This window comes from Canis lupus, chromosome 3 (genome assembly GCF_003254725.2).
Source record: "Canis lupus dingo isolate Sandy chromosome 3, ASM325472v2, whole genome shotgun sequence".
Classification (NCBI taxonomy): Eukaryota; Metazoa; Chordata; class Mammalia; order Carnivora; family Canidae; genus Canis; species Canis lupus.
Genome location: NC_064245.1, coordinates 3,156,047 through 3,177,797, shown reverse-complemented (window position 1 = coordinate 3,177,797; position 21,751 = coordinate 3,156,047). Strand labels below are relative to the sequence as shown.

Here is a 21,751-nt window from a genome sequence, read left to right as displayed (position 1 = left end):
ACCTAACTACTTTTAAAAAGAATGTATATACAAAGAAGTAAGAATACTCAACAACAGGTTTTCTAAGGCAAACTGAGAAAGGGAAATCTCTTCCCACATCTTTAAGAGGAACAGTTAAGGTTCTTACTTAAAACTTTTTTTCTGTTTAACAGCATTATTTTTGCCTTCCTTTTTTTTTTTTTTTGACTTTGAAACAGCAGACAAGCAAAGCCCAATTTAAGGTTTGTCTCTGTGCAGGGCTGTTCGCTATGCTTAAACAGGTACCACTGCTGAAAACAGAAAATTCACCACTCTTCTTTGGCTTCCACGTAATTCAAAAGTTTCTGGGTGGGGTGGGGGAGGGTGGAGAGGAGGTTGACGTTAATTTGCTCCAGGCAAAGAATGTGGTTCCACCGACGACGGGATGCGGAGCCTTCAGAGGTGGCTGCGCGCACGCCCGGCCACAGGGACCAGGGCACCTGGGCTGCTGCCGCGGATCACCTGGTTATCTCCGTCTAGCTCACGTTACTCACTTCCCACCAAATTCTTTTGGGTGAAGGCGCTCCTGAACCACCCTCCCTGGAGGAGCCAGCCGGTCGGGGTGGGCCGCGCACCCGGGCGCTGGAAGAGGTCAGGGCGGCGGGGCCGGGTGGGGACCGGGTGGGGGCCGGGCGGCGGGGACGGGGACGGGGACGGGGCGGGGGCCGGGTCGGGATCGCGGCGGGCATCGGTTGGGGGGATCGGGGCGGGGGCCCCGCCGCACGCTCGGGCGCGCCCCCGCGGCAGGTCCGACCGCCCGCAGGCCCCGGGAGCTCCGGGGGGGGGAGCCCTGCGTCGGCCGAGCCGAGCCGAGCCGAGCCGAGCCCAGCCGAGAGCGCCCGCATGCACCGCGCGCGGGGAAGGGCGGAGGATTCCGGGGGTGAGCGGCGGCCCCCGGGACCGCCCGCCCCGCCCCGCCCCCGCGGCCCCTTCCGGCGGCCGCTCCTCCGGGTCGTCCCCCGCGGGCGGCCCCGCTTATCGCCCCCGGCCCGGCCACTTCCCGGTCGCGGCCGGCCGAGCCTCCCCAAGTTTCCTGTGACGCCGCCGTCCGCCTCCCGCCCGCTCCCGCCCGCTCCCGCCCGCTCCCGCCCGCTCCCGCCCGCTCCCGCCCGCTCCCGGGCTGCAGGAGGGCAGCGCACGCCCCAGGCCGTCGGGCGCCCCGGCCCCCGCCCCCCGCCCCCCGGGCCCCGCCCCGCCCATCCGGGCCCCCCCGCCCTCCGGGCCTCGGCCGCGCCCCGCCTCCTGGGAGGTGGGGGAGGAGGGGGGGCCGCCGCAGCGCCCGCCCCCGGCGCGCGCCCATTGGCTGCGGCCTCGAGGTGCCCGGGGACCGGAGAGCGCCCTGATTGGCCGCGGCCGCCCGTGACGGCGGCGCCCATTGGCTGCGGCGGCCCCCGTGACGCGGGGTGGCGACTGGCTCCCGGGTCTGAGGGGCTCCTGCTTGTCAGGTCCTAGGTAGGTGAGCTCCGCGCCGCCGGCGGCTGGCGCTGTTGCCCGGGGCGACGCTGGGGGGGGCGGGCGGCCGGCGGGGGCGGGGGCGGGGGCGGGGAGCGGGGGCAACACTCCCCGCCCGCAGGGGGGCGCCGGGACGCTGCGCGGAGCCGCGGCGGCGCCCGGGGCTCTTCCTCCGCCTCGGCCGCCCCCGCCCCCGCCCCGCGCTCGGGCCGCGCCGCGCTGCCCCCGGGCCCCCGACCCCCGACCCCCGCCCCCACCCCGCCCCGGGGCTCGCGCTCATGGGCCGCGGCCGGCGCCCCAGGGCTGAGGCGGGCACAGCGGCCCCGCCCCGCCGCCGGCTCGGGGGGCTGCGCGCGGGGGCGGGGCGGGCGGGTGGGCGGCTCCACCCCGCGGGCCCGCGCCCCCTTCTCCGGCCGCGGCCCTCCTCCCCCCTCCGGCCACCCCCCCCGCCCCCGGCGCCCTGCCCAGTGCCCCGCCAGGTGCCCCCCACGTGCCCCCCCAGCCCCACGTGCCCCCCCCAGCCCCAGGTGCCCCCCCAGCTCCAGGTGCCTCTGGGTCCCATCCCACGTCTTGGGCCCTTAGTCCCTCTCAACCCCGACCCCGGCGCCCCCCCCAACCCCAGGTGCCCTCCCCAGCCCTAGGTGCACCTGGGTCCCATCCCACCTCCCGGGCCCTGTGGTCCCCCTTGACGGCGGCGCCCTCTCCAGCCCCAGGTGCCCTCCCCAGCCCTAGGTGCACCTGGGTCCCATCCCACCTCCCGGGCCCTGTGGTCCCCCTTGACGGCGGCGCCCTCTCCAGCCCCAGGTGCCCTCCCCAGCCCTAGGTGCACCTGGGTCCCATCCCACCTCCCGGGCCCTGTGGTCCCCCTTGACGGCGGCGCCCTCTCCAGCCCCAGGTGCCCTCCCCAGCCCTAGGTGCACCTGGGTCCCATCCCACCTCCCGGGCCCTGTGGTCCCCCTTGACGGCGGCGCCCTCTCCAGCCCCAGGTGCCCTCCCCAGCCCTAGGTGCACCTGGGTCCCATCCCACCTCCCGGGCCCTGTGGTCCCCCTTGACGGCGGCGCCCTCTCCAGCCCCAGGTGCCCTCCCCAGCCCTAGGTGCACCTGGGTCCCATCCCACCTCTCGGGCCCTGTGGTCCCCCTTGACGGCGGCGCCCTCTCCAGCCCCAGGTGCCCTCCCCAGCCCTAGGTGCACCTGGGTCCCATCCCACCTCTCGGGCCCTGTGGTCCCCCTTGACGGCGGCGCCCTCCCCAGCCCCAAGTGCCCTCCCCAGCCCTAGGTGCACCTGGGTCCCATCCCACCTCCCGGGCCCTGTGGTCCCCCTTGATCGCGGCGCCCTCTCCAGCCCCAGGTGCCCTCCCCAGCCCTAGGTGCACCTGGGTCCCATCCCATCTCTCGGGCCCTGTGGTCCCCCTTGACGGCGGCGCCCTCTCCAGCCCCAGGTGCCCTCCCCAGCCCTAGGTGCACCTGGGTCCCATCCCACCTCCCGGGCCCTGTGGTCCCCCTTGACGGCGGCGCCCTCTCCAGCCCCAGGTGCCCTCCCCAGCCCTAGGTGCACCTGGGTCCCATCCCACCTCCCGGGCCCTGTGGTCCCCCTTGACGGCGGCGCCCTCTCCAGCCCCAGGTGCCCTCCCCAGCCCTAGGTGCACCTGGGTCCCATCCCACCTCTCGGGCCCTGTGGTCCCCCTTGACGGCGGCGCCCTCTCCAGCCCCAGGTGCCCTCCCCAGCCCTAGGTGCACCTGGGTCCCATCCCACCTCTCGGGCCCTGTGGTCCCCCTTGACGGCGGCGCCCTCCCCAGCCCCAAGTGCCCTCCCCAGCCCTAGGTGCACCTGGGTCCCATCCCACCTCCCGGGCCCTGTGGTCCCCCTTGATCGCGGCGCCCTCTCCAGCCCCAGGTGCCCTCCCCAGCCCTAGGTGCACCTGGGTCCCATCCCATCTCTCGGGCCCTGTGGTCCCCCTTGACGGCGGCGCCCTCTCCAGCCCCAGGTGCCCTCCCCAGCCCTAGGTGCACCTGGGTCCCATCCCACCTCCCGGGCCTTGTGGCCACCCTTGACGGCGGCACCCTCTCCAGCCCCAGGTGCCCTCCCCAGCCCCAGGTGCACCTGGGTCCCATCCCACCTCTCGGGCCCTGTGGTCCCCCTTGATCGCGGCACCCTCTCCAGCCCCAGGTACCCTCTCCAGCCCCAGGTGCACCTGGGTCCCGTCCCATCTCTTGGTCCCCGTGGCCCTCCTCGACCCCGGCGCCCACCCCAATCCCAGGTGCCCCCTGGGTCCCGTCCCACCTCTCGGGCCCTGTGGTCCCCCTTGACTCCGGTGCCCTCCCCAGCCCATCTCCGGTCCAAGAACCTCCCCGATGGCTCCCTTTTATCCAATCGCCAAGTCTGCCTGGGCGGGGGACCCCCGAGGCGTAGTCAGGAGATGAACTGTGAAGCGTGAAGCTCATGCCAGGAGGCAGGGTCTGCTCTGTACTCTCTTTGCCATTTACGGCTGAGGAGGGGTTTGGATGCACCTTGAGGGTCGTTTTCTGCCCCAGAGTCTTCGTATCAACTTCCTGAAACGCTGGTTGGGTTGGGTTGGGTTGGGTTGGTGTAGGTGTAGGTGTTGGTGTAGGTGTTGGCTGGGCTGGGCCCGGGCGTCGTGGTGCACAGATGAACTGTGAAGTGGTCGTTCTTTTACTTTGTACACTTGTGATTTTGATATGTCGTGCTATGCAGCTGTGAATCTAAAAATTGACTAAGGCTGATAGTCTTTCATTTACATTCACCTGAATGGTCAAAAAAACCCCTGTTATCATTTTAATTCGTAAGAAGCTACATATATTTATACTGGTCTCACTGTCACTTTGACATGAACTGCTCTGAAAGTGTAGTAGTTCCATTTCCCACTTTCTCCCAAGTATTTTAAGACAATAACACAATTTCCCCAATGGAGTCGTTATATATAAAAGTGTTATGGAAAAATTAATAAGAAAAAGCCAAAACTTTTAGTGATTAAAGACTAGGAAAACACTTTTTAACCTATGGAATGAGAACAGGAATCAATAACACCCTTGCAAAATTTAATGATCTCATAAGTTTGGGGATGTAGTTTTGGTATACCTTATGGCCCTTAGAAATACTCAGAAACCACACATTTGTCAGAATGCAAAGGAAGGCTGAATGTCATCTTTTGTAAACCAAGAATCCTTTATGCTAGTACTCTCGAGCCAAGGGAACTATACTTCCAAAGGTGCTGAGAATATATTAAGAGTATGCGACATACTTGGAAACCTTTTCTCTGTTTTCTTCCTGAAAGACCTTTGGTAAAGATCTGTTTCTCTTCTGCACCAATGGCAGGAAGCATTAACTATATACCAGGTAAAATTATGTTAATGCAGCTCCTGCACTACGTTAAAGGTTGATGTCGGTAGTTTGGAAGTAAGAATTCATACTTTTGGTAGACAAATCACTTGCATTTCATCTTCAGTTATTTTTTTTTTTAATAATTTTTAAAAAATTTATTCATGAGAGACACAGAGACAGAGAATGAGAGAGAGGCAGAGGGAGAAGCAGGCTCCCTGTAGGGAGCCCGACGTGGGTCTCCATCCCCGGTTTCCAGGATCACGCCCTGGGCTGAAGGCGGCGCTAAACCGCTGAGCCACCCGGGATGCCCATCATCTTCCGTTATTAACATAGTTATAACTCTGGCCTGTGAACATTTCGAGCTGCCATTTTTTTCTTCTTTATTCTATAAAAAATTTCAAATAATGGAAGAATGTTGAATTTACAGTAACTACCCAACCACCTACACAGCAATAACATTTCCAAGATAGCTATTACACAGTAAAGAAAGAGGAACAGAGGAACTGAAATGATCCAGTTTGAAAACCAGCGTAAATATATGACATACTAAAAAAAATATATAACATATAAAAATATATGACATATATATATATGTGACATACTAAAATATTGTAAGGAGCTTAATTTCCATTTGCAGATGGGAATAGTGTTTATAAAAACTATAGTAATTTAATTTCCATGAGTCTTACAAAGCAATCTTGTGAGTGATTAGGAAGTCATGTTTGTACATCAAGGCCCAGAGGAGTAAGTTGCATTTTGGTAATACGAAAAAAAAGAAATCAAATGAACTTGTTACACAAATAAAAGCTTGTTTTAAAATTGGACGCCTATGTTAGTAGATGATAGTTTTGTACTTGATTTTTTTTTAATTTTTATTTATTTATGATAGTCACACAGAGAGAGAGAGAGAGAGAGAGAGAGGCAGAGACACAGGCAGAGGGAGAAGCAAGCGCCATGCACGGGGAGCCTGACGTAGGACTCGATCCTGGGTCTCCAGGATCGCGCCCTGGGCCAAAGGCAGGTGCCAAACCGCTGCGCCACCCAGGGATCCCCCTGTACTTGATTTTTATTTTTATTTTTATTTTATTTTATTTTATTTTTTTGTACTTGATTTTCAAATGAGCATCTTCTTTTGAAGACAGGTCCAAAGAGCTATGAATTATCCAGCGTTTCAGTAACATACTTAATAAATTGGATCAATCTCATGTATGTTGTATTGGAATAAGTGTATTTTTGTAATGGAAAAAGAAAGCCTATAAATGGGAACTTATTTTAGTAGAACTATTTCGTGGAAAATGAAGTAATTAGACACATTTAAGTCAGTGTTTTGATAGGACTCAAAACTATCTTGAGTATTGTTTCATGGTGTTGCCAGAAGAATGTTTTAACATAGAACTTTATAGTAAAAGAATAATAAATGAACATAAATTCATGTATGTGTATATTTGTAGTTTTTCCATACTTAGGAAATTTCTGCATTCTTCTTTAAGTAATTGAATCCTGCTTTTTGGTGTTCATATACCCTAAATCTGTTTTTCATGCTTAGCTCATGTATATAACTAATTTCTTAAATATTGAAATTAAGAACTATGTCTCAGGATTTATAGATCTTAAATTGCTTTGTCATTGTTTCTCCATATCTCATTTGACTTTGACATGCTTAAGTGTGGTTAATTTACCACACAACCTGAGAGATGAAGAGAACAAGCAGGTTACAGTTTTGGAACTTCAAAAATAAGGTGTTTAGATATTTTTTAATTGAGGGTCCAGTTTTTTTTTTTTTTAACCTACCTCTCTCCCTCTTTTCTTCATTCTTTACTATTTTTATCTTTTTAAAAATAAAAGTTAAATTTTTTATGATCAGCTAAAAAGACTATAGAGAAATGGGGCACCTGGCTAGCTGTCAGTAGAGCATGGGACACCTGATCTCAGGGTCATGAATTCAAGCCCCACGCTGGGCGTAGAGCTTACATTAAAACAACAGCAAGAACAACAAAAGAGTATAGAGAATAAGTAATTCCATGAGTCAATACTTTGGAAAATAACGGAAACTTTTGTTTCTTCTGTAATACACTACCGATCACTACAGTTCTGTGGGCTTTATTGCAGTAGATCTGCATCTGCAGTTCCTGAAGTCAAAACTTGGTTACCCTAATTTAGAAGAGGACTCCCAAGATATAGAGGAAAAATAGAAAAGAATAAATAGAGGACATATTAGAGTTAAAACAAAAGAAATCAGACAAGCAATTTCCCACTTTTCCTTAAAAGCATAATCCTAGTTACCCATGCAACGCTGCTGTGTGGCTGACAAAATAAGGGACCGCTCACGTTTTTCCTTTGGGTTCAAAATATCTAGGTAGGATCAAATTTACTTAGTGCCCTTCTACAAAATTTTTCAAATTTCTGCATTTCGGGGAATAGTAAATATTTAGCTTTATAAAATTTAATGTTATGGATGACTTGGAAATATTTTTTAAACATTTGTGTATAGTTATCAAACTATGACTAATATTAGTCTATATATCATCACTTACTATAAACCTGATATCATCTCCTCCTTTTGAAGGTTTTAATTAAAATACTAAAATTTTTAATGCAGGTGTTTTTTTTTTGCCAGGTTGCAGGGTGTAGTGAGAGAAGGTTTATTTCTTTTGGAGCCAGCTAATCTGGGTTTCAGTCACAAATCAGAATTTTCTTCTGTGGGACCTTGGGCAAGATATTTGATCTGTTTAAATCGTAGTCTCCTCATCTGTAAAATGAGGATGATAAGATTGCCTCACAAGGTTGTCATGAAGAGGAATTTGACAGTCTTGGTAAAATGTCTGAATTTAGGAAATCCTCAGCTTTCATATTCACTTCCTTACATGGTAGCTTTCATTTTATCTCTTCTAGTATTACTGTGCTGCTTCTACCATCCTAAAAGTCCTCAAATTTTAGACTTTGGATGTTCAGTAATGTACATTAAATTTGAGTAAATCAAATGACATTTGTGTTTGTACAGAGGAAATAATTAGCTGTATCTCCTACTAGCTGTTCTTTTATAGTTCTTTACTGTGTCTCAGTAGGGGTAATTGGAAATTCACTTTAAATGCTTTTTTATCCCAAAATATGTCTAGTTTGTCTGGATTCCTGAATTATTTTTCTTTCACCTTAGATTATCATCTGTGGGTGGATGCTTTCCCAAAATTCCTCTCATTTTAGCCACAAATATTTGCTTAAAAGTGGTACAAAAAAGCTAAATGTTACTTCCTTTAATGTCTAACTAGTATTATCCCCTTCCTTAAACAACATTTACTTGATCTGACATTTTATTTTTCAGAGATAACGGTACTTAAAACTCTTATGTGCATCTTTTCCTACTACTATTAATGTGTATAATTGTTCTTTAGGGAACAATTATTTTTATAAATATCTCCATTTCAAAATGTGCATTCTATAAGTGTAGGATTCTAATTCCTAAAAAGCACACACTTGTAATTTAAGTGCACAGAGCAGAGTGTCATGAAAAAGCACTGAGCTGAATGAAGAGTTAGGAGTTGGATCACATAGTTTTTATGTCCTATTCGGCAGTAAAACAAAATTTTGCATCTAAGTGATTTTCAACTTTTTTCCGACTCGAGTATGAGCTATGTACATGTGTGACATATTCTAGTGTGCAGTTTCCCAGCATGCTCTCTGTGACTTCGTCTCACCCTCCTCCACTCAAGAAAGCATAGCAGAATGCAAGTGATTGAGGGTGACATCATCATGGGGATAAATTTGAATCTACTCTGATGTCCCAAGGAAAGCAAGTCATTTAAAAATGTGTGTAACTGTTATTAGTGAGAGATCTTTGAGACACACCTAGTACCAGAGTTGAGACCCAAGTCACTTCGATGTTTTTCTGAAACGAATGCCTCTTCACTGGTCAGTCTTGTAATGCTCCCGAAGAAAAGATGACTATTACTTTTATGTAGCTGATAATGAAGAGTCTGACATTTAAAAATCAGAGTAACTGGTAATGAACATTTAAAAATAAGTGAGCAGTAACTCCATGGTCTTTATTATAAATAAAATAATGTGAATTGTAGAAAAATGGAAGTTTTCCAGTATAAATTATTTTACTTGCAGAAAAAAGTATTTCTGTAGTGGTACAAATGGTTTTATTAGGGATCCCTGGGTGGCGCAGCGGTTTGGCGCCTGCCTTTGGCTCAGGGCGCGATCCTGGAGACCCGGGATCGAATCCCACGTCGGGCTCCCGGTGCATGGAGCCTGCTTCTCCCTCTGCCTGTGTCTCTGCCTCTCTCTCTCTCTGTATGACTATCATAAATAAATAAAAATTAAAAAAAACAAATGGTTTTATTAATTTTTTTAAAGAAAGATTTTATTTAACAGAGCAAGAGGGGAAGAGAGAGAGCACAAGTAGGGGGAGCAGCAGAGGGAGAGGGAGAAGCAGATTTCCTGCTGAGCAGGGAGCCTGACTGGAGGCTCCATCCCAGGGGCTCTATCCCAGGACTTTGAGATTGTGACTTGAGCTGAAGGCAGATGCTTAACTTACTGAGCCACCCAGGTGCCCTGGGACAAATGGTTTTAGGAAAGGGGGAAGTCCTTAATGCTCAAATATTTATATTCTAGGAGTTTAGTGTATAAAAATGCTCTTTACATCAGTTCAGTCAGAAAAGTATCTTTATATTGCTGTGAATGAGATTGCTTTTAAACAGGTCTTCCTGGATAGAGGTGGTATATATAATATATAGTTAGAGGTGAAGACTTAGAAAACCTATGTTCATTGGACCCTGGGCGTTAGCGAGTGTTATTTCTCCAATGCTTTGTGGGTCTGGGATATAACTTCATAAAATACAGTCAAATTTCATTGAAAATTTTTAAGTGATCCCTCCAGACCCTAAACAATTCTATTGTTAAACAGTTTTTTTTTTTTTTTTTGCTTCTAAAATGAAGTCTGGAAGATTTTGCATTACATCATTAGTGTATATTACAGCAAAGGTTCTTATTCTTGACTCCTCTGTGTCCTGGGGTTTGCAGAATGAAAGAGTATTTCAGATTTGATCGTGAAGGCTGCTGCGTTGTTGCAAAGATGAAGAGTGAGTTCTTGGTAACTGCAATGCCTGATACTTGCTGCTGTTTCTTGGATATGGTGTCCTTGGAATGGAACATTTCTCTAGTTTTTGTGTCCTTTCTGCTCCATGAGTATCCAGCAGGGCAGGATTTCCCAAGCTGCTCTTGTTAGTTGGTGGGGGCTCTTTTGTTATTTTCACGCTCTACAAAAGAAAATGCATTTGACTCTTACTAATACTCAGTTTGGATGGTAACTGGAACAGCATCTACCCTAGCCACCATACCACCTCTTACTTCATGAAAATGTTTATACAGTGTCCTCACTTTCTCTTAAATTATATTTCCTTCTGAATCACATGCTTTCTGTATATACTATTATACAGGTTAACCATCATTTCAGCTTTCATTAATGTTTTGCAGATTTGCTAGGTGCAAAGGAGACATTTTCAAGCATCACCTTTTTTTTCCCCCCAGTATGGAATCTGTGGTTTATGGTAGACTTTCTAACGATATGGATCTAGTCACTGTCACATTTCATATCCATTCTTAATTCAATCTAAATTTGTGTATTCTGGTTAAGTAGACTTTGTGAGGCCTATTAGCTTTCTATATATTGAATAAATTGTCAATAGTAAAGTAATTAAAGGGATCTAAACAATGCAGTTGTCTTAAGTAATCATTAATGGCAACTTGTTAGATCGCTATTCCAGTTATATATAAGTACTCACTCTATGTAAGGACTTACCTTATATATAAACAGTTATATTGGGCAAAGTATAGGATCTTTATCTAGATTATGTATAATAGAACATTTTTACAAAGCAGGGAACTAATTTCTTTCTCTTACTACCATATACAAGTATGTATATATATGTATAAATAATGTAACATATTGTATTATGATTAAGTGTTCATATATATTACTTTTTCCCTCCCCCCCACAAACATTTTAACCTTCAAGGTAGAAACAATTTCTGTCAGTAAAAGTTTTTAAGGAAATTACATGGATTCAGATATTGTTATGGGGTGGGATATTAACATTTGGTGCCTGCTGAAAGTTTTAGACACTCCTTATGCATTTGTTTTGATTTTCTTGACAACTCTGTAAATCAGTTACCTTGTATTTTCCTTTTTGTGATCTGAAACCAATGTCAGGTCACATCCTATTTCCAAGGAGACCCAGCTATAAAGTGTTAACTGGGATTTGAATTTAGTTCTTCTCTATGCTAAACCTGAAATGAATGCAAGTGGTAAATGTCTAAATAAAATAAACTGTTAGCAATCCTGGATTTGACAGCAGTTTCAGTTATCTGGGAGTGATTCTCAGGGTCCATGTTGAAATTCTTGCAGTTTTGCTCCAAAGAATTCTTACTGGAAGTGAGACCCTTGTACATGCATGACCCTCTAGCTAACTGCCCAATGTTCACTTCTTGTCTTGGCTTTGTTTTGTGTTTGAGGTTGTCCTATAATATAACTTTTGTCAAGTGCTGAAACATTGTGTCTTTGTAAGAAAAATTTTCCTGACAAAGAAACCCAGCTGCTAGAAATAAAGAAAAATAAAGAAATCTAAGAAAGTGGTAGATGTTAGCCAGAAAGTAGATATTTTTGAGAGGGTGTACAAATGGAATGTTGAATCCAGTGAGTCCTTTGACCTGGTTGTGAGTCAATCCACCATCCCTCCCAGGGAAAACAAAAGTTGACCTGTGAAGCATTGTTACTGAGGGTTCCAGCTTTGTCAAAAATTCTCATGGTTTTAGACAGATTTCTTGAAAATGTCAGGGATCCTATATTCATAAATCCTGTCCCACTTCCCTTCTCTGTCACCCTTAATAATATTTGAAAGAGATTTGGCTGTTTATAAATAGCTGGTACTTTATAGAAGTTGTTGTAGTTCTTACAAATATCTTAAAATATTAACATGAATAGCAGTATTCTCACTTAATAGAATAATCTGTGTCCTTTTCTGAATTTCACAGTTTATTTTAAAGAGTGGCTAGACCTTGGTGATGGTCTCTTTCTAGGGTTCTGACTTCCCATTTGTGCGTTAGAGCCTATGATTTGATTTACCCTATGGCTGGAACTGGCATTCTAGGATTGAAGTGGCTTGGTTTAGAGACACTTGCTTTATTATATATATTGATACAGTTTTTAGAGGAGGGTGAGGGTGGTAAAGAAATAGACATGTCCTCAAGTTGGCCTATGTTATAAAAATAATTCAGAAATGTTCTGCATAACATAAGAGGTAGGTTGGACAGGAGAAGGACAGAGAATAGGAGGACATAAGACTCTTCCTTTTTTGGTCATGCAGCAAATGTTAATAGAGTACTCACTCTATGTAAGGACTTACCTTATGGCTCCGGATAATTACAAACTGAAGAGAACTTTCAGGCTGTTTTTCCTGAACAAGAGTATGATGTAGTAGAAAAAGCATTCATATTAAAACCAGACCTGCCTAGGGTTGAATCTACACTACTTGTAATTTGTTGTATGAATTTAGGCAAATAATTTAACTCTTAGAGCTTCAGGGTTTTTTTTTTTTTTTTTTTTTTTCATTTGAAAATTGACTATCAGTTTCATTTGATAACTGATAATTAAAATTTTCAGTTCCTTTCAGTTGTATGAGATCGAAACCCTACTCATACTAGTTTGGGCTACTGGCACAGACAGTAGTGTACTTTCTTCAAATGCAGATGGTTTTAAGGGCACAAATAATGGCCTCAGCACCTACTTAGTGGCTATCTCTTGTGTTACAGGTACTTTCAGGTAGGCTTTCTCCATGTAGAGCCCTCTGATGGCTCTAGGCTTACATTTTTTTTTTTTTTTTTTTTAAGATTTTACTTATTTATTCATGAGAGACACACAGAGAAAGGCAGAGACACAGGCAGAGGGAGAAGCAGACTCCCTGCGGGGAGCTCAATGTGGGACTTGAGCCCAGGATCACACCCTGAGTCAAAGGCAGATGCTCAACCACTGAGCCATCCAGGGGCCCCGAGGCTTACAATCTTGAATGTAGTGGACCCAATATAAAATATGTTTCCCTTACCTATAGTTTTAGTATAAATCCTAGGATTACATCTCACTGAATGGATTGGGTCACATTTCCATCTTTGATATCTGTGGCCAAAGGGATAGCATCTGATAATAGACTAGGTCTGGATCAGGTACTAACTGCTGGAACTGGGAATAGGGAGTATGGTCAGTCACATGGTCTGAATCATGTGGACTGAGGTCACTGAAAGAAAGACTGTAGTGTGACTTGGGAAGGGGCAGTGGATACTGGGCAGGCATAACTAAAAGACTCCCTACAATCCTCAGTGTGCATACATGTCCTTCTACACATACATAACCTTAAAAAAAATGCCCTCACCTGACAGTGCAAATTTTTCACTTACAACTTCCAGTGCATTTAGCACCTGTCCCCCAACAAAGGAAGGCAGCTCAAAGACTCCTTTAAGTACTGCATCTAACTAAGATCTCTGGGTAATTTCTCTGGGTTTTGTTTGAATAGATACACTTAGGGTTTAGGAAGTTACTGTTAAATGATACGTATAACTAATGGTAATAAAGCTTCTATTCAGTGGTAGAAGGAAAATAGCATAAAGACAATAAAAACTCTCAATTAGAAAAGAGAAACAATCTACAGAGATTTTCCATTCCATGACATGTGCATATTTCACTGGACAGGTATGGCAAAGACTCTTTGCCCTGGCAGCGGAATACGATTTTTTATTTTTATTTTTATTTTTTTTATTCATGAGAGACAGAGAGAGAGAGAGAGAGAGAATGGAGCAGAGACACAGGCAGAGGGAGAAGCAGGCTCCATGCAGGAAGCCTGATGTGGGACTCGATCCCAGGTCTTCAGGATCAGGCCCTGGGTTGAAGGCGGTGCTAAACTGCTGAGCCACCTGGGCTGCCCGGAATACAATTTTTGATTAGCCAATATGGCTGTCTTTGGTTGTACCAACCAGGAAGGTCTTTTTTTTTTTTTTTTTTTTCTCCTAGTTAGAGACAGGGTGACTACTGAGAGATTCCTGTACTGGGGACTACATTGCCTCAACAACTTACTTTATATTGATGAGGTTTTGTGGTCCCAGGAGCTGTATTAGGGGTTGAGCAGTAACAAATCTTTGTGAGGAGTTTCTTGGGCAATACAACTTTTTAAAAATTAATATTTTATTGATTTGCATTTGATCAGATTCTCTCAAGTACCTAAAGTCTGAATCCTAGTTCTGGAATCAAATCATTGCCTGGTATGCCTCTAAAGAATTTTCCCATCACCGTCACCCAGTGGTTCCACAACATGGAGCAGTTCTTACCTCAGGGGACATGTGGCAATGTCTAGAGACATCTCTGTTGTTATAATGGGAGGTTGGGACGGGGAAATTAGGTAGATGTTGCTAGTATCTAGTAGGTAGAGCCCAAAAATACTGTTAAATATTCTACAATGGACAGGACAGCCTCCTACAACATAGAATTTTCTAGATCAAAATGCCAGTAGTACTGAGATTGAGAAACCATGCAGATCGTAGGTTTCTCAGTTTTCTTGTTGGCTTCTCTTTCTAGCCATTGAGAGCAGCTGCTCTAGGTAGTAACTCAGAGCTAATGTGTCCCTTCTTCCAGGATGGGTGACAGGGCATAGTTCTTCTTCTTTTTTAAAAAAACTTTATTTATTTATTTAGAGAATGCAAGTAGGGGGAGGGGCAGAGGCAGAGGGGGAATCTCAAGCAGACTCCCCGCTGAGTGCTGAGCTGGATGTAGGGCTTGATCTTGGGACCCTGAGATTATGACCTGAGCTGAAACCAGGAGTCCGATGCTCAACTGACTGAGCCACCCAGGCGCCCTGCGGATAGTTCTTTATAATGGGTAAATATCTTCTCTGCTAGGGTGCTTGGGGATGAGCCTGGAGCATTAGGCTTCTCTCATATTTTGTTTCTGATGGTCACATGCTCTAATTTTAGTTTAGGTATATTTAGTTTTCATCCTTGTAAATTGGAAGATTATCAGCCATCTTGGATTTGTGGTGAAAGACTGAAAAGATTTATTAAGACTTCACTCAAAGTATGCTGCTTTTTTGAATGACCTTATGAAGACTGCTGCATAGTTGGCAATATACCAACATCCTAAGATTTTTTTTTTTTTTTTTTTACTAAATATCCTATAGTTCCATCTTTAGGAGGCTCATAGTCTAATTTACAAGACATGGCAGTTTACCAGCTGCTTTTTTTATTTAGGATTGCCGACTTCTTAACCTACAATGGAGGGATGCCAAACACCCTCCACTTTTATACTGACTCAGTTCCACATTTTAGGACTGTCACTTGTATTGCCTCATTTCTGGCATAAATTTTATATTTGTCCAGCTTCTTTTAGATTGGAGTGGTAGAAACCCAGTTAAGAAAAATTATTCCCACATCTGTAACTGGCACCTTCATCCTTGTTCTCGCTCAGACCTCAAACCTTGAAGTTATCCTTGATTCTTTTTCTCTTATTTACCCCACACAATCAGCATATTCGTTGGCTTCAAAATACATCTGAAATCTGACCAAGTTCTCACCACCTCCATCTGGGGTTCACTCTGGTTCAACACAATCCATCCTGTCTTCCTCGTGACTCCTAACAAGGTTCCCACTACTACTTTGGCTCTCAGATAATTAGCCTCAGAATATTAGTGTCATCCTTTTAAAAAGTAAAAGATAATTTCTTTCTTTAGAACCTTGCAGTGGCCTCCCATGTAACTCAGAGTAGAAGCTCAAGTCCTCAAAATGAGCTAGTTTTGTTTTGCTCTCCTTCTCATGCAGGATCTTTCTCTGAACTCAGATTTTTCTGTTGTCTCTACCATTCAGGGCTCCTTGCTTGTCCTTACACAAGTGCTTCACACTTATTATTCCCCTGGCCTGGTATGTCCTTTTCCAGTTATCTATCCGTAGCATACTTCCTTATCTCCCTTAGGTTCTGGCTGAAATATCACTTCATGTTCTAAGTCGTTGATGAATAACATCAGTTTGAAATTGCCTACCTCTCCCATACTTCTTGTTACCTTTTCCTGCTTTTTCTTTTCTTTTAAAGGTTTATTTTATTATTTTTTAAAAATATGAGTTCAGATAATTAACATACAGTGTATTATTAGTTTCAGAGGTAGAGGTCTCCAGTGATTCATCAGTCTTACACAACACCCAGGTGTTCATCACATCACATTCCTTCCTTAATGCCCATCACCCAGTTACCCCATCCCTTTTTCTCCCTTCCCCTTTAGCAACCCTCAGTTTGTTTCTTATAATTAAGAGTATCTTATGTTTTGTCTCCCTCTCTGATTTCATCTTCCCCTATGATCCTCTGTTTTGTTTCATAAATTCCACATATGAATGAGATCATATAATTCTTGTTCTCTGATCAACTTATTTCACTTAGTATAATACCCTCTAGTTCCATCCATATTGTTGAAAATGGCAAGATTTTATTTTTTGATGGCTGAGTAGTAGTCCATTATATATGTATACACCACATCGTTATCCATTCATCTGTCAATGGACATCAGGGCTCTTTCCATAGTTTGACTATCGTGGACATTGCTGCTGTAAACATTGGGGTGCAGGAAACCCTTCGCTTCGCATTACTACATTTGTATCTTTGGAGTAAATATCTAGTAGAACAATTGCTGGGTCGTAGGGTAGCTCTATTCTCAACTTTTTAAGGAACCTCCATACTGTTTTCCAGACTGACTGCACCAGCTTGCATTCCCACCAGCAGTGTAAGAGGATCCTCATTGCCTCCTTGCCAACATCTGTCATTTCCTGTCTTGTTCATTTTAGCCATTCTGACTGGTGTGAGGTGATATCTCATTGTGCTTTTGATTTGTATTTCCATGGTGCTGAGTGATACTGAGCATTTTTTTTCATGTGTCTGTTGGCCATTTGTATGTCTTTGGAGAAATGTCTGTTCTTGTCTTCGGCCCATTTCTTGATCAGATTATTTGTTTTTTGGGTGCTGAGTTTGATGATTTTTATAGATTTTGGATACTAGCCCTTTATCCGATAAGGCATTTGCAAATATCTTCTCCCATTCTGTTGGTTGTCTTTTGGTTTTATCAACTATTTTCGTTGCTGTGCAAAAGATTTTTAGCTTGATGAAGTCCCCATAGTTCATTTTTGCCTTTTGTTTCCCTTACCTTTTGAGATGTGTCTAGCAAGAAGTTGCTGCATCCAAGGTCAAAGAGGTTGCTGCTTGTGTTCTCCTCTAGGATTTTGATGGATTTCTGTTTTACATTTAGGTCTTTCATCCATTTTGAGTTTATCTTTGTGTCTGGTGTAAGAAAGTGGTCCATTTTCATTCTTCTGCACATGGATGTCCAATTTTCCCAGCACCATTTATTGAAGAGACTGTTCTTTTTCCAGTGGCTATTCTTTTCTGCTTTGTCAAAGATTAGTTGACCATACAGTTAAGGGTCCATTTCTCGGTTCTCTGTCCTGTTGTGTTGACCTGTGTGTCTGTTTTTGTGCCAGTACCATCCTGACTTGATGATAAAAGCTTTGTAATGGAGTTTGAAATAGGGAATTGTGATGCCACCAACTTTGGATTTCTTTTTCAAGATTCTTTTGGCTATTTAGTTATTTTTTTTCTGGTTCTATACATATTTTAGGATTATTTATTCCAACTCAGTGAAAAAGTTTATAATACTTTGATAGGAATTGCATTTGAATGCATAGATTGGGGCAGCCGGGTGGCTCAGTGGTTTTAGCGCCGCCTTCAGCCCAGGGCCTGATCCTGGAGACCTGGGATCGAGTCCCACATCAGGCTTCCTGAATGGAGCCTGCTTGTCCTCCCTCTGCCTGTTTCTGTACCACTCTCTCTCTCTCTCTCTGTGTCTCTCATGAATAAATAAAATCTTTAAAAAAAATGAATGTATAGTTTGCTCTAGGTGGTATAGATATTTTAACAATATTTGTTCTAATCCATGAACATGGAACACTTTTCTATTTCTTTGTGTCTTTCTCAATTACTTTCATGAGCGTTCTATAGTTTTTTGAGTACAGATCCTTTGCCTCTTTGCTTAGGTTTATTCCTAGGTATCTTATGATTTTGGGTGCTATTGTAAATGGGGTCAACTCCTTAATTTCTCTTTCTCCCATCTCATTGTTAGTGTATAGAAATGTGACCGATTTCTGTGCATTGATATTATATCCTGCCAGTTTGCTGAATTCCTGTATGAGTTCTAGCAATTTTGGAGGGGAGTTTTTGAGGTGGAGACAGTGTCATGACATCTGCGAAGAGTAAGAGTGTGTTCTTTACCAATTTGGATGCCTTTTATTTCTTGTTGATGTCTGATCACTGAGGCTAGGACTTCTAGTACTATGCTGAACAACAATGCTGAGAGTGAATATCCCTTCCATGTTCCTGAGCTCTCAATTTTTCCCCATTGAGAATGCTATTCACTGTGGGCTTTTCATCTATGGCTTTTATTATACTGAGGCATGTGTTCCCCCTATCCCTACACTGTGAAGAGTTTTAATCAAGAAAGGATGCTGTACTTTGTCAAATGCTTTTTCTGTATCTATTGAGAAGATCATATGGTTCTTCTTTTTTTATTGATGTAGTGTATCACGGTGATGGATTTATGGATTTTGAACCACCTTTGCAGCTCAGGAAAAAATCCCACTTGGTCATGGTGAATAATCCACGTAATGTACTTTTGGATCCTAATGGCTAGTATTTTGGTGAGAATTTTTGCATCCAGGTTCATCAGGGATATTGGTCTGTTAGTCTCCTTTTTGGTGGGGTCTTTGTCTGGTTTGGGGATCAAGGTAATGCTGGCCTCATAGTAAGAGTTTGGAAGTTTTCCTTCCATTTCTATTTTTTAAAAGAGCTTTAGAAGAATAAGTATTATTTCTTCTTTAAATGTTTGGTAGAATTCCCTTGGGAAGCCATCCAGCCCTGGACTCTTTTTGGGAGAATTTTGATTACTGCTTCAATATCCTTGCTGGTTATGGGTGTGTTCAGGTTTCCTATTTATTCTTGTTTCAGTTTTGGTAGTTTATATGTATCTAGGAACACATCCATTTCTTCCAGATTGCCTAATTTGTTGGCATATTGTTGCTTATACTATGTTCTTATAATTGTTTGTACTTCCTTGGTATTGGTTGTGATCTCCCTTTCATTCATGATTTTATTTGGATCCTTTCTCTTTTTTTTTTTTGGATAAATTTGGGCAGGGGTTTATCAATCTTACTAATTCTTTCAAAGAACCAGCTCCTAGTTTTGTTGATGTATTATGTTCTTTTGGTTTCAATTTCATTGACTTTCGCTCTAATCTTTATTATTTCTCTTCTCCTGCTGAATTTAGGCTTTACTTGCTGTTCTTTCTCCAGCTCCTTGGGGTGTAAGGTTAGGTTATGTATTTGAGACCCTTCTTGTTTTTTGAGAAAGGCTTGTGTTGCTATATACTTCCCTCTTAGGGACCACCTTTGCTGCATCCCAGAAGTTTTGAAAGTTGTGTTTTCATTTTTGTTTGTTTCCATGGATTTTTAAATTCTTTAATTTCCTGGTTGACCCATTCATTCTTTAGCAGGATGCTTTTTAGTCTCTATTTGAATTCTTTCCATGTTTCCTCATGTGACTGAGTTCCAGTTTTAAAGCATGTGGCCTGAAAACATGTAGGGAATGATCCCAGTCTTGGTACCAGTTGAGACCTGATTTGTGACCCAGTAAGCGATCTATTCTGGAGAATGTTCCACATGCACTAGAGAGAAACGTGCATTCTGTTGCTTTAGGATGGAATGTTCTGAATATATCCATGAAGTCCATCTTGTCCAGTGTGTCATTCAAAGCCCTTGTTTCCTTATTTATCTTTGCTTAGATGATCTGTCCATTGCACTGAGTGGGATGTTAAAATCTCCTACTATGATTATATTATCATCAATGTGTTTCTTTAATTTTGGTATTAACTGGCTTGTATAATTGGCTGCTCCCATGTAAGGGCATAAATATTTACAGTTGTAAGATCTTGTTGGATAGACCCTTTATTTATGATATAGTGTCCTTCCTCATCCCTTATTATAGTCTCTGGTTTAAAACCTAATTTGTCTGATATAAGGATCGCCAACCCAGCTTTCTTTTGATGTCCATTATCATGAGAAATGGTTTTCCACCCCCTCACTTAAAATCTGGAGGCGTCTTTGGGTCTGAAATGAGTCCCTTGCAGACAGCATATTGATGGGTCTTGCTTTTCTATCCAATCTGATATCCTGTGTCTTTTGATTGGGGCATTTAGCCCATTTACATTCAGAATAACTATTGAAAGGTATGAATTTAGTGCCTTGTATTACCTGTAAAGTCACTGTTTCTGTATATTGTCTCTGTTCCTTTCTGGTCTGTGTTACTTTTGGGCTCTGTCTTTTCTTAAAGGATCCCTTTTAATATTCCTTGTAGAGCTGGTTTGGTGATCACAAATTCTTTTAGTTTCTGGAAGCTTTTTAGCTCTCTGATTTTAATGACATCCTAGCTGGATAAAGTATTCTTGGCTGCATGTTTTTCTCATTTAGCACCCTGAATATATCATGCCAATCCTTTCTGTCCTGCCAGCTCTCTGTGGATAGGTCTGCTGCCAGTCTATTGTTTCTACCCTTGGAGGTTATGGATCTCTTGTCATGAGCTGCTTTCAGGATTTTCTCTTTGTCCCTTAGATTTGCAAGTTTCACTATTGTGTGTGTGTGTGTGTGTGGGGGGGGGGGGTTTGACCTATTTTTATTGTTTTTGAGGAGGGTTCTCTGTGTCTCCTGTACTTGAATGCCTGTTTCCTCCCCAAGATTAGGGAAGTTTTCCACTATAATTTGCTCCAGTATACCTTCTGCCTTTCTCTCTCTCTCTCTTTCCCTTTCCTCTTCTTTTGGGATCTCAGTTATTCTAATGTTGTTTTGCTTTATGGTATCACTTATCTCTTGAATTTTTCCCTCATGATCTAGTGTTGTTTATCTCAGTTTCCTTATTCTCCATCAGTTTTTATTCTGTATCACTAATTCTCTTTTATCATTTATCCTAGCATTTAGAGCCTACATTTTTTATTGCATCTTATTGGTAGGTAGCCTTTTTAAAATTTCAAATTGATTAGATTTTAGTTCTTTTATTTCTCCAGAAAGGGATCCTCTAGTGTATTCCATGCTTTTATTTCAAGCCCCACTAGTATCTCTGTAATCAACATTTGAACTCTAGTTCTGACATCTTACTTGTGTCCATACTGATTAGATCCCTGGCAGTCAGTACTCCTCTTGTTTTCTTTTTTTTGAGGTGAGTTTTTCTGTCTTGTCATCCTGCCCAGAGAATAGGTGAATGAGAAAACAAAGTACTAAAATGGCAACATCAACTTCAGAGAAATATACTCTAAAGAAATCAGAAGAGACCCAAACCAAAAAAAAAAAAAAAAAAAGAGAGAGAGAGAGAGACAGAGAGACAGAGAGAAAATTTAATTAGGTGAACAGAACAGAGCAATACACTGGATTCTGTATGAATTTTGGTACATTTGTTAGAAAACTAGATCCCAAAATTGAAAAGAAAGAAAAACATATATGTACAAAAATAAAATTAAATATAATGAAAGGATAGAATGTAACTGTAAAAATGAAAATTAAAAGGGGCACCTGGGTGGCTCAGTGGTTGAGTGTCTGCCTTCTGCTCAAGTTGTGGTTCCAGGGTCCTGGGATTGAATCCTGCATCAGGCTCCCTGGGGAGCCTACTTCTGCCTCTGCCTGTGTCTCTGCCTTTCTATGTCTCTCATGGATAAATAGATAAAAAATGTAAAATTAAAAGACAAAATAAAGACAATATAAAGAGACAGGTGAACAGAGCAGAGCAGTACACTACATCATGGGTGTATTTTGATCTGCTAGAGGAAGTT

At 43.9% G+C, this 21,751-nt stretch overlaps 1 protein-coding gene across 11 annotated transcripts in view; it reads left to right on the top strand.

The window, feature by feature from the left end:
* The first annotated feature begins 390 nt into the window (after positions 1 to 390).
* The window catches only part of FER (FER tyrosine kinase), a 433,137-nt gene continuing 411,776 nt past the window's right edge, over positions 391 to 21,751 (top strand). For 2 of the 11 annotated variants that reach the window (XM_049107913.1, XM_049107911.1), the window contains exon 1: positions 395 to 609. The gene's annotated coding sequence lies outside the window, so the exon portion shown is untranslated. Of the gene's footprint in view, positions 610 to 1,399; positions 1,471 to 21,751 lie in introns of those variants that run through there. The other 9 variants (XM_049107895.1, XM_049107893.1, XM_025438260.3 and 6 more) reach the window with 6 other exon arrangements.